Source organism: Lissotriton vulgaris, chromosome 1_1, assembly GCF_964263255.1.
Source record: "Lissotriton vulgaris chromosome 1_1, aLisVul1.2, whole genome shotgun sequence".
NCBI lineage: Eukaryota > Metazoa > Chordata > Amphibia > Caudata > Salamandridae > Lissotriton > Lissotriton vulgaris.
This window is the reverse complement of record NC_141685.1, coordinates 690,508,970-690,531,384: the sequence shown is the minus strand read 5'-3', so window position 1 is coordinate 690,531,384 and position 22,415 is coordinate 690,508,970. Positions and strand designations below refer to the sequence as shown.

At 41.3% G+C, this 22,415-nt stretch overlaps 1 protein-coding gene across 1 annotated transcript in view; it reads right to left on the bottom strand.

The window, feature by feature from the left end:
• The window catches only part of DPYD (dihydropyrimidine dehydrogenase), a 3,292,815-nt gene that overhangs the window by 1,152,724 nt on the left and 2,117,676 nt on the right, over positions 1-22,415 (bottom strand). The window lies entirely within an intron of this gene.

Below are 22,415 nucleotides of genomic sequence, written 5' to 3'. Positions count from 1 at the left end.
AGAAAAAGATTTACATTTTGCCGGGAAACCTTTTGTGGAAAAAAATTATGAAGACTAAAGCGAGAACTGCCCCAATAATCAAATGAGGGATTAGCGCGGTCAGTGCTCGAAGCCATTTTGGCCAAAAAATTACAACTTGGCAACATCTGCATAGGTATAATTCTCCAGAAATGTGCATTGGGTCCGACAAGCCCCTGAGATATTGTGGTCACCCAGCACCATCAGCAGAGACGAGCTACCGATCAGAAAGAAAAGCAGCCTTTTGCGCCCCGCGGAAACTAATTACGAGCATCTCGCCTATGTCGCGTGGCATCAGCATCACGAGGGAGTCAATGTTCTTTTAATCACTGTGTCCATTCTATAAATAACAGCAGCTCCCCGTGCAGGCTAAGAGTTTAACTTCAAAGCACATATCGCTGCGCATCAGCATTCCACGCGCACTTCTCCCTTTGCTCACCTGCACATAGGCGTGGCTGAGTCGCTGATGTCGAATGCAAAGCGAGCGCGCGACAGTGACACTGAATCCTTCCGCACATTTTAATAAGTGAATTCGCATCAATAGGAAATGCTTTAAACGACCGAGCTGCGCTTTGCCATCCTAATCAGTTTCAAATTCAGAGCTATCCATTTCGGCAGAATTTCGGTGAATAATTATCGCAAAGAAAAGGACCAACCATTTGTCATTATGAGCATGACAGTGTAATCAACCTAACACGATTTCAGCATACTAATATGCGTCAGGGAAGCATCCAGCGAAGCCAATTGACATTAACACTTGAATGAATTGGGGTGTTAGATGCAATTCTCTTCCTGTCACTGAAGTTACACTATTTGTAATATATAAAAAAAAAGATTTTAAATGAGTGAATTATCAGTCAAAGAGAGGACAGATATGTCATGGAGTTTAAATAACACAATTCTGCATGTTTGATTAGAGCAAAAAGAGGCATATTTTGTTTTAAATGGGCCGTAACTGCACACATAGGATCAAGGGACCACGCTCATGGTGTGCAGGATGTGCTGGTATTAGGATTCAAAAGTGGGTTAATAATAGTGGGCCATTAAAATATTCATGATTTTCTGTACCGGGAAATATTGTTACAGGGGTTCTGAAAGCCCCCAGGGTGGCTAAATAAAATGGGATTACACGTTTTTGAGGATTAAAACGTGGGAATTGGTTTTCCAGACCTATCCCTAAATGTTCTTGAAAGTTTCACATGGAGAATCAGCAAAGGAGATTTTATTGTGAAAAAACTCAACACATAATTCCATTGGGCCCGATAACTTGCATTAATGGGTACATTGCAAGGTATGGGCCTGCAGTTCTGTAGATTTGATCGATCATCGTGCCTTTCAATTGACAAAAGCAAAAAACAAAAGAGAAGAGAAACGTGAAGCCAATGTAATAAGAGTAGGAGCACGTCACTAGTTTCTTGTACTGAACTCTTAGATATGCTTAAGGAAATTCGCAGAATACCACACCAAACACAATTCAAAAGTGTTAGGAATAGCAATCCTACAAAAGAAATACGTTTTCTTGTCCCGTGGGCAATGTTAATATGTTCTAAGCATATGTGTATATTACGTTGAGTTGTCATGGTGTGGTTCTCACATTCGAGCGGTGCCTGAGAAGATTTTAACCCTTATAATATTTTTATTTTTTATTTTACTTCGTCAGAAACCTTGAAGTGAAATGGACATGCCAGTCGTCTAGCCCCTACTTTTCGGACACATTGAGATGTAGGTCACCTGCTCGCTGTTTCCAAGAACGCAATGCTCACTTCACTGATGAGGAGTAACAATGCTAATATGGCCTTTATTGTTCATTTAGAGGGAATATGGATTGAGAGTTCAGAGTAGAATATCCTCACTGAAGTATAAAAAACGCAGATTTGTATCAGGTTGTTCTCTGACTGGTGGGACAATGAGCAAAACAAGGATAGACTGGAATATGGATGAAAGTAAGTACGAGTTGATAAGAATAATTAGACATTCCACCCATAGCTTTTTGTCTGAGTGTTAGCTGTTACACTTGAGAGGTATGCCCATAAAAATAATTGCCACTGAGATCCATTGGTACCATGCCATTTGACACAGGACTCAAGCTAACATTCACTGATGATACCCAAGTAGGCATAAACTAGACTATTTGTTCCTAAATGTGGTTAATTTCATTCGATCCATCACTTTTTTGTTTTTCCTTAGACTGCACCAATCAATTGATGATACATTTGTTCTATATCTACTCACCCTAATTGCATCATGTCCACCAGAAAATAATAAAAAGCACCCCAATAAATTATCTAGAGTTAATACCACTCTTCTGAAAGCAATTTTCAGTCATTACCAACTTGATGGCTCCTCAATTTTTAGTACAACTTTCATTTAACATCTCCTGTGGCCTCCTTGGTGATCTCTGCAGACTGTCTGTGGTAGGGGCTGTCTTGCATTGCTCTGAGCAGATACAAATATGAGTTTTTCCCTTAAATTATACAGAGTTGACCTGCAAATATGGTGATATTGATTGTAACGTATATTTTCAGACTTTATGTATACCTTGTGAATGTTATTGCACCTACAATTACCCAATTACTACGCAAATGATCTCTCTGGCTCACCCCACACAGTGGGATCTTGCATTTGCCCAACAAAATAACTCCAAACGTTCAGGGGAATTTTGTGTATCCAAACCACTGGTGAGAAAATAGATTGTTCACATTCACAGTAATGGCCATTCTTTCCATCAGTTAAACGTCTCTGATGAGCCACTGGCACCACAGTACAGCCTCCCAAGTTAATGTCTGGACAATATGGAGCTTTCTGCTGGTGGACGTGTAATATACCTCCCTAGACAGTTACCCATGGTGGCTGGAGAGTGCCCAAAGTAAAACACTTTACAAGCACTTCCATGGCTGGTCTTGAGGAGTGACTTTGGACCCTCCAAAATGGAATAACACACAGACTCTTCATGGCAATGCAAATACAGTATTTACTAAATGTCGCGACAGGGAGAAAGACCTTCAGCCCACAACACAGACTGCACCACAGTTCTACACAGGCTTTCTCAAATTCCTGCTCACCGGCAGGCCTTCTATGTATATGTTATTACAAAGGTTTATTACAGACGGTAAATAATGATCGACTTGCAAGTTACTGATTTAGGATAGGAAAACACTTAAAGACATGCATCTCATAACCCCCAATCCGACCCAATCCATTACACATTTTTTATTATACTGTCAACAATGCGTGGGAAACGAGAATTTATCAGCATGTGTTCTTTGTCGTGAATGTACTTTAAGTGAAGTGTATGCTTTCAGTATTGTGCACCTAAGTCTCTGTGTGCCCAGAACTAATTTACTTTCCTGCCCCCATCTTCTAATCAGGCACCTTAGCAGTCCGGTTCTGCTAGTGTTTGTTGTTGCACTATATTTTCCCGTTTTATATTTTCTGAAGTGCGTTAATCTTTTCTATTTCCTTCTACACTGGTGTGGTCCTTTTTCATGAGGGTTAATCTCTGCCTCCTTAGTAAAGGGGAGCCGCTGTTGCTACACATTCTCTTGCTCATGCATCAACACCATCAGTTAGATGTGCACAGAAACCCGCTAATTTTAAGGTTAATCCTGCACAGCTTTGTTCCTTGAGTGACAGTTTGCTAAAATGACTCTAAAAAGTTAATAATCTTAAAATGCAATTTCTGTACATTAAATTACCATATACATCAAATATACAAGAAATTCTAACTTCTGTGTTGGGACACATGAAACAAAATATTTCAAATATTGATTAATTCTTTTTTGCTTCTTATAAAAAAAGAATCATACTTTCGCAATAATATGAATGTTGGGACATTTGCTGGAAAAATCTTCAAAGACCTTCTGATCTCAAGGCTGACTTTTTAAGGTGAATTGAGGACACATTGCTTGTTTTTAACAGATATTTGCCTGCCCTGAGATCAAAAATCAATTTAAAAACCTGCAAACTTTACCAACTGCAGATTTACCTGAAATGGCCCTAATTTTCTGATTGCCATTTTTGCTAAATCCATACCATTCAGTTTTATGTATATCACATTCTCACAGCACTTAAGTGGACAAAGTTACGCATTTCCTGCACTATATAGTGGCAATATATACATAGTGCAGAATGTCCTACAGAGCACATATCCATAACAACATTTCCTATCTAGAGATATAAAAAGAATGCAATTCATACATATGACACAGTTTTGTGTGGAAAATATTCTCACAGTACTTAAGCAGTCAAAGTTACACTTTGTAATATGCTTTATATCACCAGGGCAGATTCTGAATGTAAATTGTTTTACAGGCCATACGTTTATAGGCCATTTTCAAATCTATACTTCTACTGTGGGTTCACAGGCATTGGCACCTTAGCAATTGGCGTGATTTTATCACACCACACAATTGGTGCTGCGGATCTACGTGGAATGCAATGGTGCAGCCTCAAGCAACCAGCTAAAATCATCTAACCACTTGTGCTTCCGAGATGGCAGGCAGCCTTTTAGAGGTTCTGTTATGGCTCTTGGATTGTATAAACAGTGAAATCCAAATATAAGTATTTTGATGATTGCTAAGGATGTTCAATTGCAATTCAGTTCAAATCTGACAAGATACTGCATCTGAGCAGGGTAAGTTCACATGTGCCTAAATATGTAAGCAGTAATAGTATAAAAAATAAATTCATTTACAAAAACAGTGCACATCACCCAGAGCTCGAAGGTTGGAATCAGTATTCAGACAAAGAACAGTGACCTCAAAATGTACTTCAAGTCTTTGACTGTCTCTCTCTGTGTTTGTGAGTGTGTGAGGACGCCCTTGAAGAGGAGTGCATTTCTGTCTTTTAGCACCACCTACTGCGTTCAGACTTTCCTCTCACTCTGAGTAGGAACATCCCCGAGCTATGAATGACGCCCCTCATTTATCCTGCTGTACAATATGCAGGGCGTTGCAATGTATAGTTGTACACTAGAGACAACATGAATTCATAGCATTAGTTCATTTGAGCAGATGGGATCAGAGGGCCACCTGCACTAATTTGAGGGGACAGCGAATTATACAGTCTGTCAGAACCCCTTACAGAGGGCCACATGCCATGCAGGGCCAGTAACCTACTATAAATTCTGAGCAACGTGGCCAATGTAGTGTCCTGCTGGACACATACTAGTGTTTGCCACATAGCTGTTCCCAGCCACTCCTCAAGGGCTGGCCTTAACACCCACCCCACACCTATCCAACACACGCATCACGAGTGACAATAGCCTGTCAATGAAAGGGGCCTGAGCACTCGTCGCCATTAACTTATATGTTCGTGTCAGTTATTATTCAGGATGTGGGCCCAGGACACAACATTGGTGATGAGTGGTCTGACCCCATGTGGTGTGCTGCCACACTGCCAACTGCCTGAGAGGGGGAGATGCTTGACATAGGGCTGCTGCCAAAGCCTGCCCACGTAAGAAGTCATGAGTGCCAGCACAAAAAGTGAAACTTCTCATCGCTTGTAGGGGGGAAACAGAGACAGACCATTTGCTTGCACACCTCTCTATAACAGTTGCCATCCACCTGTCATGAGGGGGAAGTGTATGTTGGTGTACAGCACAGAAGCAACACCAGCACTATTGGCAAGTCACCAATGACGTGTTTGCCTTAGCCCAAGGTTAGGCATGTGGTGTTGGGGAGGGCGATCCTTGACTGCAGGGTAAGAAGCTTGCCGTGCTGCGTCAGCTCGTAAAGGCCCTGCAGAGCTCCCTGCAGCCACCCACCATCAACAGACCTGACATGCCCATCCCCTCTGCCTCACCTGTGTGCTATGTACCACGGAGTGCATGAAAGAGAGTAGGCAACTTTGCCAGTGGTGCTCCACCATCCATGCCACTGGAACACCACCGATTGAGGCACCATGCCAGCAGGGAGAATAAAAACATGGCCTGAGGATGCACCAGCATAGAGTGAACAGTGCTGCATTTGCATACCCAACGTTAACTAGGACCACAGCATCAGGGAAGGCTGCAGCGGCCTGATTAAGTGTTTGCTATTTAAAGACAAAGGGGTAACCCTGTGTCCTTCAGAACCTGGGTAATTACCGGTTAATAAAACAAATGGTTCTGTCAGGTGAAAACCAAGAGTGATTTATAGAATATTCTTACTGTATTGGAGGAACCCCCTCTTATGACAACACAATTCAGAACCTCACAATTAATGACTCAACGTCTTATTCATTGCATTTTCATATTTATATGAATTAAAGCCATTCAGTTATTTCATGAATACAAACAAAAAAGACTGTCAAAGTGAATTTATGTGCAAAAAGGTGACACTGGTGAATAGTGCTCAAACGGTAAGAGACAGGCTTTGGCAGCAGCCCTATGTCTGACCATTTATAATCCACCCTAGTGGTTGCACATACTACTTAGCCATGGTTTATGTCCACGATCCTGCAGCGGCCTCTCACTTAATTTGTGAATTCCTATTAGGAACTCGCAATTTAGGAAATGTAAAAGCAAGGGTGACGTTAAGCCTAAGACACCTCTTGCTGCACCTTGAAAAAGATGGTGCAGAAGTAAAATGCACACATGCCCCAGGGGCATGTGTGCGTTTTGTTGCTGTTTACAAAAAAAGCAGTCTGGAGTGATTTTTAGGTCTCGCCAACGCAGCACGCAAGCGCTGCTTAGGCAAAACAACCTTTTCCGATCGGTTTGGCTTTCCAGCTAAAAACGTGCACCCGTTCCATTGCCATCAATGGCAAAGCGTGCACGTGAGGCGATCTACTTGCAGGAGCGAGCGCCGCCATTTGGCAGCAATTATCGCTGCAGGACGCCCTCCTCACCCTACTGCCGCGCCTCCTCCTGCTACAGCGCGAGCTTGTTTCACATACTTATGAACTCACTGCACCTTCCACAAAATCCATACTCTCCCGCAAAAATTGTATATTCCAACAAAAATGTGTTGCTTGCCCGTTTGCATTAGTGAAAGTTAACTGGTCAACTTTCAGTCGCTGATTGCAGTATAGCGCTGTTAAACCAATACCAATAACATGATCTTTTTGCATACACAGTAAAAATACACATTAAAAAGATGAAATAGCAAAACGATACTACAGAATGTGCCACATAATTTAGAGAACCATCCCTTGTACATTGGTCCTTGATTACTGCATAATTCCAGGGGTCTGTCCATCGTTCCCACTGGTCCACTCAACATTGAGGTGAACGGCCCTTAAGTTACAGACTCTTTCTTCGGCTGTTTGAGTTTCTTAGCCCTACAGACATTACAGCTCACTCAATTACACTTTGCTCAGGCAGTCCACAGCTTACACTGTGCCGCTCTCACCCTCTGGGGGTCTACTAATACACAGCTTTCCTCTGAGAAGCGGTGGCTACTTCAAAATGGATGGGGGTTGTGGAGAACAAGAAGCCTTTGTTCTCCTGAGCTCTGCTCTCATCTCTGATCCCCCCGGAGGCTGAGGTGAGGTGAAAGGTAACCATCCATGAGCCTGGACATGTGTCAGCAGACTCGGCCGCCACCTCCCCTGCACCATGGGTCCGCGCATCAGACTGGAGAGAAGGAAGAAAAGACAGACAGACGTCCACACCAGAGCAGGTGGACAAAATGTGGCACAGCCTTTTCCGTGTCATTGTACCGGATGAACAGAGTAGCATGAGCATGCAGTACAATGTATCACTTCAGCGGAAGTGCTCACGTTAGGAACTCACATTCTCACAGAAACCACGGTATTCTGGCCCGGACCCAGGGCGCAAAAGATCATATGCGAAGAGACAGGAAATACCTTTAGACCCGGCAGCAGAAACCATAGGAACTGACAAGCAAAAGGCCCTGGGCATCTGACATCACAATCTGCAAGATCGCCAGAGTAAAACGAATACAGACAGTGGACGTAACCCCCTTCAGTCCCGCTCTCCCTCTCTCTCTGCGTTCCCTCTCCCCCTTTACCTTACTTTTCTCGGTACCTCATCCCGGTCTCTTCTTCCCTTATCCCTCGTTACCTTACTTCTCTCCACCAACTGATCCGAAAAGCCAAGAAAACAGCATTCAAGGAGCGACTTGACAACAACGCCCACAACAGCAAGGAACTTTTCAACATCGTCAAGGAATTTTCCAACCCCTCAGCCAACTCCAACGACATCACCCCCTCTCAAACCCTCTGCGACTCCCTAGCCTCTTTTTTCCACAACAAGATTGCTGACATCCACAACAGCTTTGACAACCAACCCGGAAGCCAACCCACCCTACCATCAGCCGACCATCCTCCCCTCGTTAACACCCTTAACGCCTGGAACCCAATCTCCACTGAGGACACCATCCGCCTGATGAATTCCATCCACTCTGGATCCCCCACAGACCCATGCCCTCACCACATCTTCAACAAAGCAGACTCCGTCATAGCTCCGCACCTCGGAGACGTCATCAACTGTTCCTTCAACTCCGCTACCTTCCCAGAAGACTGGAAACACGCTGAACTCACCGCCCTTCTGAAAAAACCAACAGCAGACCCCACCGAACTCAAAAACTACCGACCCATCTCGCTTTTTCCATTCCCGGCCAAAGTCATCGAGAAAGCTGTCAACAACCAGCTCGCCGCCTTCCTCGAAGCCAACAAATCACTCGACCCCTCACAATCTGGCTTCCGAGCCAAACACAGTACTGAAACCGCCCTCATCGCAGCAACAGACGACATTCGAACTCTACTGGACAATGGAGACACAGTCGCCCTCATCCTGCTCGACCTCTCTGCAGCCTTCGACACAGTCTGCCACAGCACCCTTTTACAACGCCTCAGAAACATCGGAATCGAAGGAAAGGCACTGGAATGGATCACCTCGTTCCTCACCGGAAGAACCCAGAAAGTCCGCCTCCCGCCATTCAAGTCCGAAGCCTCTGAAATCATCTGCGGTGTACCACAAGGATCCTCACTCAGTCCCACCCTCTTCAACGTATACATGAGCCCCCTCGCAGCCATCGCCCGCCAACACAACCTCAACATCATCTCTTACGCGGATGACACTCAACTGATCCTATCTCTCACCAAGGACCCCAGCACCGCCAAAACTAACCTACACGAAGGAATGAAAGAAGTCGCCGAATGGATGAAACAAAGCCGTCTGAAACTGAACTCAGACAAAACAGAAGTCCTCATCTTAGGTAAATCCCCCTCTGCATGGGACGACTCCTGGTGGCCGGAAGCCCTCGGAAATGCACCCATCCCGACAGACCACGCACGGAACCTGGGCATCATCCTGGATTCTTCACTGTCTATGAACAGACAAGCCAGCGCCGTATCCTCCTCCTGCTTTAACATTCTTCGCATGCTCAGAAAAACCTTTCGCTGGATCCCCACCGAAACAAGGAAAACAGTCACCCATGCCCTGGTCACGAGCCGACTGGACTACGGAAACACCCTCTACGCAGGTACCACCGCTAAACTCCAGAAGAAACTACAACGAATCCAAAACGCCTCTGCCAGGCTCATATTAGACATCCCACGCAACGAACACATCTCTGGTCACCTCAAAGACCTCCACTGGCTACCCGTCAATAAGAGGATTACTTTCCGTCTGCTTACCCACGCACACAAATCACTCTACGACATCGGACCAGATTGCCTCAACTCTCGACTGTCCTTCTACACCCCCTCCCGCCAACTTCGCTCTTCCAGCCAAGCCCTCGCCACTGTACCTCGCATCAACAAGACCACCATGGGAGGCAGATCCTTTTCTTACCTGGCTGCCAGAACATGGAACTCTCTCCCCGCTCACCTTCGCCTCACCCAGAATCACCTAGCGTTCAGAAAACAGCTTAAAACGTGGATCTTTGACAAATAATTCATCCTCCCCTTCCTAAGCGCCTTGAAACCCTCTGGGTATGTAGTGCGCTATATAAATTTTATGACTGACTTGACTTGACTCCTTACCTTACTTCTCTCTGTACCGCATCCCTGCCTTTGCCTCCCCTTCACCCTCGTTTTCACCTCTCTCGCTAAACAATTATCTTTATCTCTTTGTCCTATTTTCCCCTGTCTCTTCCAGTGTTCCTCACTCAGCAGCACCAGAGGTCACCGTCTGACCAGAGACATGTACCCACGGGAAGAGAAGAGAAGGCTGGGACTAGAATTAGGAAGAAAATTATCAGATGTGTCCCATTGAATGATGAACATCCTCAAAGCAGTGCTTTGACTTTCCCCTTTGCAGCAAGAATGCCAGTTGTGGAAGGTTTTTAAAAAATATTTATTAATATTGTGGAATTAAAATACAATTTCAAGCAAAATTGTATAGGTCTTAGTGAAACAGCCACTAAGCTACGTTTAATTTCTCTACTAGAATGGGAAGAACAGACAAATTGGAGACCTAAAATCTTGAAAGCCTATTAAAAAAAATGTAGATCTCAGTGCAAAAAAAATGTTTAATCAATGCTTGACTGGTGAAAGCCTGGTAGATTTATCTGTCGACTGTTTTTCGGTGCCCCAACTTCTGCAAGTTTAATATATAACTCAATACTGTTTATTAACATGAGGGCTTGGATGATATGGAAATGGATAATAAGATTAAAGTGTTCCAAACAGAGTGTCGCACTATGTACCTTGCCTGGAGCCCCAAAAATCCTTAAGATGGTACAGAGGTTTGTTGTATATTGCTCCTGTTCACTACAGAACAGTGTGTTTGGACTCTGCAGCGTTCCTCCATGGGCAATGTTGAAGAACAAAAACAAACAAGTATTGGCATAGCCAATAGGTCTCCCTTTTGGGACCGTCTAAGTATTTAGTTATGCAGCACAATATCCTTGATGCAACAACATCAACTGTTGCGTGGCTTAACACTTATAAGGTCCCAAAGGCGAGACCTATTGGCTATGCCAATGCTTGTTTTGAATTGCACATTGTTATCATTGACTTTGAGTCAATGGTAATAGCTTCTCATAATGACCTATTTGCATTTAGGAAATGCTTTGTAGAAGTGCGTAGGAAATCGCACAGAGGAAATCTCAATTTATGATTTCCTATTTGGGTGTTACAAAATGCCATTTCTACTGGGTAGTAATCACATTTTGTGATTCCCATGCCAAAAGGCAATTTAGCTTTGCATAACAAGCTGAAATAGCGATTCAGCCCATTCAGAATATTAACTAGCTTTGTACATTCAGTCCTTAGTACCTTAAATTGTATTCTGCAACTTATAGGCAGCCAGTGAACAGTTTTGAGAGCTGCACCTGCTGACTGCGTTTTAGGAATACCCAACAGTATTCGAGCTGCAGCATTCTGAATGATTTGGATTTTTTTAATGACAGATATTGGACTACCCAAGTAAAGTTAGTTGCAATACTCAAGGCGGGAAAGAATCAGTCCATGAATCACTGTTCTTCAGGCCTCTGTAGGGAGCCATTGAAGAGGCTTCCATTAGGCTCTTAGGAGGCCAAAGCGGCTGCCATCTACCTTTTTTACTTGGAATAGGATGGAGAGATCCTTCTAATCCCTAGGCTCTTGACTTCCAGCTTGGGAGATGGATGTTCTCTTAGGGAAGAAGGTCAATTCATGTGGTTCCCAAGTGTTGGATTGTTACCAACTACCAGGACCTCTGTTTTAACCCCGTTTAGACTTAAGCAGCTGGCTGCTATCCATTTGGACACCTTCTCTAGGCAACGTTTAAGACTTAAAGAGGTGGCACTCATATCAGGAGTTAAAGAGACAATAATCTGAATATTGTCTACTTGGATATCATCGGGAAGCCAAATGAGCCAATGATATCAGATAGAGGGCGGACATACAGATTAAAAAGTGTAGGGATTAAAGACTCCACATCTCAACTAATGGCTTGTAGAAAGTAAGGGCCCCTCACTAACCTGCAAGCTCTGCTTCTCCGGAAATGAGGCAAGCCATGTTAGAGTGCTCCCTGTAATTCCTACTTATTCCAAATGGTGGAATTGATAGGATAGAAGACCTTATCATATACCGCACTGAGGTCAAGAAGGATTAGTGCCACTGAAAAAACGTGGTCCAATACCATTTTAAGATCTTCCATGGCTCTTAAAAGTGCTGTTTCGGCCCGACAACCTGAGCAGAATCCTGTTTTAGAGAGGGGAAGGTTGTTCTTGGCTTCCAATAATTCAGGTAAATGTCTGATTATTGTCTTCTCTAAGATTTTCCTGACTCCAGGGAGTAACGATATCGGTCTGGAAATTTTCAACCACCTCCAGGTCCAGTGTGGATTTCTTGATTAAATGGCATATGATAGCAGGCTTTCTCTTTAACCAGCTGTGGAAATGTGCAAAGTTCAACTTTAATAGTGTTGCTTGTGAACCTTCCGTCATTACGGCCCAGCAATCCTGATAGAGTATCATAAATGCTCTTCACTTTTCCTCCAACAATAATTCGCAAATAATTCACAGCGAGCTTCGGACTGAGAAGGTCCAGCTCATGGTTTATCAGGTTTGATCCTCTTTGCAAAGTAATTTATCTGGGCTCTTCAATAGCATGCTTATACTTTTTCAAAGATGATTTATATACCTGTTTGCATGTGTCATCATAATTGACTCTTCACTTTATTTATGCATTCCTTTTTAGTTGCCTTTGCTCTTGTGAAATCCATTGATTTTCATCCCATGATTGCGTTTCCTTACTGGTTTTCAATGGGATTAGTTAATTTAGGGCTTTATTGATCCAATTTTTAAAACTTGAGTAGGATGTGGAAGCCTCTTTATCTTGTAATAGGCTTGGGACTGACTTACATAAGGCCAGCTACCAACTGGCCATATCCAATTTGGACCATTGCTGAGTAGTCTTGGAATGTATAACTTTAGGTGTAGGCTCCCCTACTTTTAGAATAGAAAATGGAATAAAGTAATGGTCTGTCCAGGCAACTGGCAGAAGAGGTTCTACTGCCACGTTGGATGTGCTAGTAAAGATCGGGTTAAAAATAATGGCCTTATTATGCATTGGAGAGCTAACCAGCTGAGATAGACGGATCACCCTACAGTGCCTGTACAAAAGTGGTGGCCTGAGAACATGTTAAACCCTCAAAATGAATATTTAAGTCACCCAGTAGAATACCTTTAGCTCTCTGGGGGCTGTCAGTACATCTCAAATGGTCTTCACAAACTCTGTGGCTGACCCTGGTGGATGGTAGGCAAGCAACCCTGAAAATGTATAAGTATGGGAGAGTCAGATTGAGTATAGCAGGCTTTCACTGCCTGGGACTCAGACGGGAGTAAACGTACAGGTTAAATTCTTTTTTTACAAAAATAGAAATCCCTCCCCTCACCTTGTCATCCCAGACACTCCTGGCAATTGTATAGTCTGGCGGAAGGGCTATTGCTTTATCTGACCCACATTCTTCATTGAGCCATGTTTCCATTAGAAAGAACACTTTCTTCTAAAAACGTAAACAATTCTGCTTCACGCTTATTATGCCATCAACAAGTAACTAATTATCATCATGCTTTATTAAGTAGGCTAAACAATAGTAAAGGGTCCTTAACCATCTGGAAGCCCCTGTTTTGAGCATACACTTCAATGAAACATTGTATTCAAATACGTAAATTATAAAACCGATCCACAATAGCCAATCGAGAATATGTGCATCCTAGAATTTTTTTAGGTACTGCTAGAATATTAGTAAATTCTAACCTAAAGCTGGCGAAGAGAGCGCTTCACAGCCACACCCACTGTGTCTAGTACTGCCTGTACTCTTTTATTTGCACCAATTTGATCGAGCTCGCTCTGTCTTGAAAAAAAGGCCAGTGTTTCTGTATACCTTATATATAGCATCTTAGCAAAGTTGGTAGCCAAACTGGCTCCATTACCTATGAGGTGCTATAATGGCCTTTCTCAGTGGTGCACCACCCCAAACTCAATTTCTCTTTCCATCGCCCTGAGCTGTGAGCATTCAACAGGAGAGAGGTTCTCGCTCAATTGGACACCTGAGGAGAATTTGCCCTGATCTCTTTACAAGATATGAAAGGTTGTGTGTGTTGAACAACATGGTATGATTGCTGGATTCTTATTACATAAACTGTATAGTTTGTTAATTCTCACCATTTGCTTTATAAAACAGATAGTGCCTCGACCCTATCCTTTAAAAAGGTGCTTTAACATGTGATGAACACTGTTATCCTCTGAATACTGTACAGTACTTGGCAGAGAAAGAAATACTGTTAACATCATATATGTCTAGAACAACAAATTATTTTTATTGGTATACTGAACTGTTCATGTACAACTTTAAATCTGACATGAGAGTCTCTTCATATCTTACCAAGTGCCAATGCCTACCATCTTTTCAGCATCTCTTAGACTTATTGATGGGGTATGTACTCTTCTAATTCCAGTGGATTGCATATAAGCACTGACACCACTTTTTACCAAACTTTACACAGGTATTCACGAATCTATGACAAAATATCGACTACAAAAATATCTACCTACCAGAATATCGCAACAAAAATATCGATGACATTAATATCGAGATCCTATCTCTAACAAGGTAAGTACAAAAATATCGAAAAAATAATATCGATGTCAAAAATATCGATTTTTAATAAATATCGTTTTTTTAATGAAAAAACATGGAATATTAACAAAATAATACTTATAAATTTAATAAACATAGTAAAATATATATTATAATATTTAAAATTAATAAATAATGTAATAAAAACGAATAATAATAAAGATATAATACATAGTATATACTTCATTAATAATACCTCTAATAAATTATTTTTATAACTTATAAATAAATGAAAATATAATAAATTACAAATAAATGTATATACATCAAATAATAATATAAATAACAAATAATAAAAATGTAAAACAAATAACAAAAAAAATGGATAGCGTACGGGTACAAATTACTATTCCCACTCCAGAGAGTGCAACAGTAGGAAAGTGTTGGATAGCGTAGGGGTAACAATTACTATTCCAACTCCAGAGAGTGCAACAGTAGGGAAAGTGTTGGATAGTGTAGGGGTAACAATTACTATTCCCACTCCAGAGAGTGCAACAGTAGGGAAAGTGTTGGATAGCGTAGGGGTAACAATTACTATTCCCACTCCAGAGAGTGCAACATTAGGGAAAGTGTTGGATAGCATAGGGGTACAAATTACTATTCCAACTCCAGAGAGTGCGACAGTAGGGAAAGTGTTGGATAGCGTAAGGGTAACAATTACTATTCCCACCCTAGAGAGTGCAACAGTAGGGTAAGTGTTGGATAGCGTAGGTGTAAAAAATACTATTCCAACTCCAGAGATTGCAACAGTAGGGAAAGTGTTGGATAGCGTACGAGTAAAAATTACTATTCCAACTCCAGAGAGTGCAACAGTAGGAAAAGTGTTGGATAGCGTAGGGGTAACAATTACTATTCCCACTCCAGAGAGTGCAACAGTAGGGAAAGTGTTGGCTAGCGTAGGCATAAAAATTACTATTCCAACTCAGAGAGGGCAACAGTAGGGAAAATGTTGGATAGCGTAGGGGTAACAATTACTATTTCCACTCCAGAGAGTGCAACAGTAGGGAAAGTGTTGGATAGCGTAGGGGTAACAATTACTATTCCAACTCCAGAGAGTGCAACAGTAGGGAAAGTGTTGGATAGCGTAGGGGTAACAATTGCTATTCCCACTCCAGAGAGTGCAACAGTAGGGAAAGTGTTGGATAGCGTAGGGGTAACAATTACTATTCCAACTCCAGAGAGTGCAACAGTAGGGAAAGTGTTGGATAGCATAGGGGTAACAATTACTATTCCAACTCCAGAGAGTGCAACAGTAGGGAAAGTGTTGGATAGCGTAGGGGTAACAATTACTATTCCAACACCAGAGAGTACAACAGTAGGGAAAGTGTTGGATAGCGTAGGGGTAAAAATAACATACTTATAATTTTATTTTAATTTAAATAATAAAAAAGTTAACTATTAAATAAATATAAACCATTTACAAATACCAATACATAATTACTAAAACAATGATTAGCAAAATATATTTAAATAGAAAAATTAATAAAAATACCATTTAATAATATTTAATTATCAATAATAAATAATTAACAATTATATAATTAACAAAACATTTTTTTTCCTTAAATACATTTAAATTACTTCCCACCCTATTCCCCTATAAACCCACAACCCGCTACAGAACATAATTATCAAATAATCAATTAATTAAAATAAATTACCAATTAATTAAAAATAATTATCTATTAAAAAAAAAATTTATAATTCCAACTAATTAATAATAAATTTAACAAAATTAAATTACTTCCCACCCTATTCCCCTATGAACTCACAACCCGCTACAGAACATAATTATCAATTATTCAATTAATTAAAATTAATTACCAATCATTTAAAACTAATTACCAATTAATTAAAACTAATTTATAATTGCAACTAATTAATAATTAATTTAACATAATTAAATTACTTCCCACCCTATTCCCCTATAAACTCACAACCCACTACAGAACATAATTATCAATTAATCAATTACCTAAGATTAATTACCAATTAATTAAAAATAATTACCAATTAATTAAAATTAATTTATAATTCCGACTAATTAATAATTAATTTAACATAACTAAATTACTTCCTACCCTATTCCCCTATAAACCCACAACCCGCTATAGTACTAAAATAAAACATTACATACAAATAAATTAAAAACATTATAAATACATAATAATATGCACAAAAATAATATAAAAATAGATATTAGTAACATCGAAATTATTAACATCGATATTTAACACTTCGATATTACTAATATCGATATTAAATCTATCAATATTAATTACCTTCTATATTATTTCCCTTCGATATTTAAACTTAGATATTATTGTATATCGATATTTAAATATCGATATTTTGTCTGCATACCGGTATTCACATTATGCAAAGCAACTCAGCACAAGCAGGCCTTTAAAATGGTAATTACACTGATGTAATATTTTGTGGCGCGTTGCATCAGCACCTGGGCAAAACTATATGAATTTAGGGCCTACCTACAACAACTACATTTCAAATAACGCCCATTCCTGTGTGATTTAGCACATTCCTTCAGCTATGCTTCATTTTTACTGCTGTAGCCTGAGCAGTCTTTCAACATACTATAGATAATAACAGGGTCAGACTGGGACAAAACAATCGGCCTGGCTAGCAAAATAAAATAAACCAGATAGCTAAAAAGAAGTGGCCTAGATTTTGAAATCAGGACAGTTTTGAATTTGCAAAGATACTTTGTATGGGTATTTTGCAGAGTATGGGAGGCTTCAGGCATTAGACCTGGCATCCCTTAGGGTGGTCTACCCCAAACGCTTTGCCTACTCACATTCTGTTGTGTTGCTGCAAGTCATTTTTGTTGGCCTTAGGACTTTACCACTGCTAACCAGGCCTGTCATTACAGTCTAAATGCAGTTTTTAACTGCCATTTTGACTCGCCAATGTAATACCCTTGCCAAGCCTTAAACAACCTTTTTTAATATGTCACCCCTCAGGTAGTCCCTTGGTAGGCCATTAAATAGTGTGCATTGTAATTAAAAGGATGCACATATACTTTTAGGTTTTGCATGTCCTAGTAGTGAAAAACTCCTAAATTTGTTTTTCACTACTTTGGGGCATACCTTTCCATAGGATAAAACTGGGTTAACTTACTTCATCTAATACATGACATCTTTTAAAATGTAAAACCCTCTTTAATAGTAAAGTCAGACTTTAAGTAACAATTCTGTAAATTGCTCTTTTTTGTCCTACCGAATTGGTGCTTGCAGCCTGGGACCTGGGTCACATGACTGGGTGTAGTTAGCCTTTGTTTATTCCTCCCAGACAGTGAGACAAAGAGGGCTCTGTGTTGGCAGGGTGCGCCATCCTGCCAGAATGGGAGGGGAGGAGCTGTTTCTTATCTCGCTGTATTTTAAACGGGGCTCCATCAGCCCACTCACAAAGAATTGAAACCAGTCCATTGTCACCTTAGACCCCTTGCAAATTGGGCAGGGAGGATGAAAATATCCAGAATCAGATGTGAGGGGAAGTCTAGAAATGTCTACCACTTCAAAGCCTGGCACTGGCTATAAATATTGGAAAGGCCGACTTACTCTTCAATTCGTCCCTGGGCCCACAAAGGACCTTCAGGAGGACTGCTTTAATATTCAAAGGACTGCACTGCCCCTTGTGGCCTGCTTTGTACCTCAGAGGACTTCCCTGCTGCTATCAGAGTACTGCTGTGTTGCTTGAAGCTTACATTGTACCCTCAGAGAACTTCTCTGCTCCTGCCTTACTTGATTCCAGGGCTATGAGAGTGATTCCAAGCATCAGTTAGCTGACCTCCTGTTCTGAGCTACAGGGACACCCAAGCTCCAGATGCCTCCCTGAAACTGCCCAGCTGACCTGCTGCACTGGACTTGCCTGGGCTTGCAACTGGACCTGCCTGACACTTGCTGGCCTCCGCTAGAGTGTTTTCCTGATTCCCAAGATGTGCCGCTCCAGGTCCTGAAGCCTTAGATGGCATCAGTTGAACTCCTCCTGAGAAGAAGGAAAGAAATCCTGAAGTTTTGGACCTATTGGACGTCCATGTCCACAACCAATGTGAAGCTCCAGTGAAACAGACTTTTTGTGTCACAGTGATGACTGGAAACGTGAGATTTTCACTTCGCTCTACAGTGAAGTATTTCACCATCCGTGATGTCCAACAGGCTCTTTGCACTACAGAGACAACCATCTGCAATGTATAGCCTGCTCCTCATGCTACAGAGAATGCCATCGCACCGCTGTCCTCAGGGCTTCCTTCAATGCTAAATCGACTCTTTGTGCCAGACTTTTAGAAGATAACTTTTTTCAGAGGGACTAAGCTGGTCCCTGTCTCTGCCCTGTTTTCCATAGTGGTCAACCTGAACTTATACCTTTTCCACAGTCTAGCATGAGCGAATGACCGCCAGTGGTGCTTTGTGCATTTAGGCATATGTGTACCCAAATCTTGAAGTTACATATCTCCTTTTCTACTCTAGTTTTTTAAATTGGTGTGGGATTTGTCTTGTGTTGTGTTTTTACTTTATTAGTGCTTGAGTGTTGCATACATCCTTTACACATTGTCTCTAACTTAAGCCACACTGCTGAGTATTAAACACATTTTAATCTAGTGACTTTTATGGTTCACCTTGACAGGAATTGTGGTTGTCACTTGAGGAGAGTCTTCAAACCCCTCAATCAAAAACCCGATTCCCTGTAGCATGTGTTTGCGTTTGCTGCAGGCAATACTTATGGAAATATCAGGAAAAACTAGCCCCACCACTGAAATTGAATACCAAAATAACTGTATGAACCAAGGGTCATAATGACTACAACACCCTACTCTAGCATGTTTTTTTTTTCCATTTAACAGGGCAGCTCCTCCATTATGGCAGAAGAGGGTCACCCATTAGTGAAAGGTAGCAAATGAGAAATGATAATAAAACTGTTTTATTATTTTATATTTCACTTACCCAGCCAAGTCCACAGATTCTCGAGAGGGGGAAGGCCATCCTCTATGTCAGTAGCAACCAGGGAAGAGGAGTGGGAGGTGCACTGTAAAGGAGAGTGCCGGTTTGGCCAGCTGTCTTAGGATGGCCAAACTGACAGGCACACTTACATTTCTCCAACCAAACAGTCTTGCACAACTGGTTGGGAGAAGAGGCACAGGCTCCCTGTCTCTACCTGACCAGCATTTCAGCCCGCTCAGACCAATTCCGGCGCATCTCTCATCTGAGTAAAAGCATGAATGCAGCATCTGGATTGGGTGTGGAGGGGAGCAGAAGAAACACTGAGGAGGCGGAAGCAGAGGAGCTCCGAGGGAGCATCAGGCAGAGGCAGGTAAGTTCTTTAATTTTGTATTTTTCCCCCCCATTGCCGCTCACCAAGGTTTAGTGGCAACAGCCACCACTACCAACTAACTTTCCAACAGCATCACCAGGTTTTTCATAGCACGTCCATCTGCACCATAACTGATTTAGTCCTGCATTTTTTTCTAAGAGTGCAGTTGTGTTCAGCAAACCTGCATTTCAGGAAGGTGGCCCAACAGTTCTTTCAAGCTTTTCTAGGAAAGATACCGTGCTTAGGAGGTACAAGGTGCTCTCTAAGGATCACTGTCCACCCTTCATTGCAACAGTTCCCCCTCTAAATACCCCAATCATATAAACTCAAAAACAAACGTTCTTACTTATTGATGACCATATTACTCCTTGCTTTGGGGGCAGGGGCCTCCTCTTGGTGTATTCTATGAATCTGCAACTTATCAAAGATGGTGTAAGATTACTTCCAATTTATAATTATCGATTTCTTCACGAGTGAAATATTCTCTGAGATGTAAAAGGGGGACAACCTACCCATTTGGTGCAACACAGATCTATCTGAAGACCTTTCAGATTCCTGCTTGCTCCGTATACCTTTAGTTTGGGGTCTCTCCTGCCTCCAGTCCCTTTTGTTTTACTTCAGCTAATCACCATCTTTTTACGAACAATTAATACATTCCAGATGTGTTTTCTTGACCTTCAGGGTTCCATTCTGAAGGTCTTGATCGAAACCCGCCCACTGTACCGTCTCAACAAGATTTCTCCATCTTTCCCCACATATTTTAACTGGTTAACCCTGGCAAAACTTGTAGGGATAACAAACACAGCAGTCCTATGATTTTGAGCTTGGAACAGGCTTAAATAATCTATATTACTACCTCGAATGTTTTCCTTTCCAGAAGACCTCTGTTGTGGCTGTGATCAACAAAGTTTGCTCGATTTCTATTTCAACTTTCCTTTAAAAAGCAGATACTAAGGGAAGCCGTGTGCACCTGATGCCAATGGGAAATATGGCTTTTTAAATATGTTTAATAAATGTAACTGGCTAGGAAGAGGATGCCTTTGTTCGACACACATTTGTTCTACACACATGAGCGTTGTTTTGTTTGTGCAGATGCATCAGGGCTTATTAGCATTTCCTTTTTTCCTGAAATCCTTGAGTCATTTGTTTTCTTCTATACATTACTTCCCAAACACCACATTCGTTTAAATCCGTGGTGTGCCCTGTGCAGCACTTAGCCTTGACAAACAATCACTAGAGATAACATTCAATAGAGCACAAAAAGCAATCCTGATCACAAGGTGAAAATTAGCCTGGAAACAAAACATGCTTTTCGAAGCATGTCTAGCTCAAAACACTTGAATACTATGGCTGAAGGACATTTCATAAAGGTATGTGCCAATGTACTATACAAACGCATTCCCATTATATAGATGGCACAGGATGTTTCAGAACTCACTGTGCTTAAATTATATTTCAGTCAGAAAATGGAAAAATACTTAGTAGAAGAGGAATGGTTTGCTGGGTTCTTGTCTTTATATGAACATTTTCCGTAAGATTATCCGTAGAACATTTTAAATGTGTTGCCCTTAAGTCACAGCAATAAAATAACCTATATAATGAAAACTCCTAATTCAGTGCGCACCAAATACATAATTAAGAAATAATCTATCTACACTCATGTATATGACCAGTTTTATTTTTCTTTGTACATAGGCTAATTTCAAATTTTAAAACAAAACAAAACGTTTCAAATGTTTTATATAAATGCTGTCAGTTGAAACATTTTTCAAGCATAGTTTACATACCTAGGAATAAATGAAGTTGGTGTATCTCAATCATTTTAGAAAAATAATTGCGCAAATAGTATATGAGATATTTTGAGAAAGGGACGGGCAAAAAATGAAATAACCGAATTATGAAACAGTACTCAAAACCATGGACTATCATTGACACAGAAACCTGGAAGACAGAGAATAAAATAACAGTCGCAACTTAAATCCATTTTAACAAATGAGGAGAGTTAAATGTCATGGGGTGGAGATGCCGCAATCGAAGCTAGGCCCTTCTTCCATCAGCTTCCGGTTCACTATCTTGTCGGGTCAGGTATTTTCTGAGGCTTTTGCAGGCACTTGCTAACTAATCATTACTCATTCTATGACCTGAAGATGGAAATCTATCTACATTTCTGTAAATATGTGGGTACATCTTTATTCGTTTCCGAAAGTAATCCAAGTCCTACTCTAAGCAGCAGCCATCACCGAGGGGCACCTTAAGGAATAGAAAAGCTGGCCAAATCGCAAGGTACATTTCAGCCTCTCTGCTACTTACTTCGACCTGATCTCTCGGGTATACAGTGGGCAGTATGATAAATCAAATATTCTTGCATCTGAAGAAGGGAATAAGAAAGTTTTCTGATAATTGATTGCCTGCGGCTGGATACATTTCGGAATGACTTTATGCAACAGACATTCTTAAACTAGCCCTAGCTATGGCCTTATGTTGAAAATGAGCACTGATAAGAAAAAAGATCTTGACACACTGCCACAGTACTACATCATACAAAGTCAGC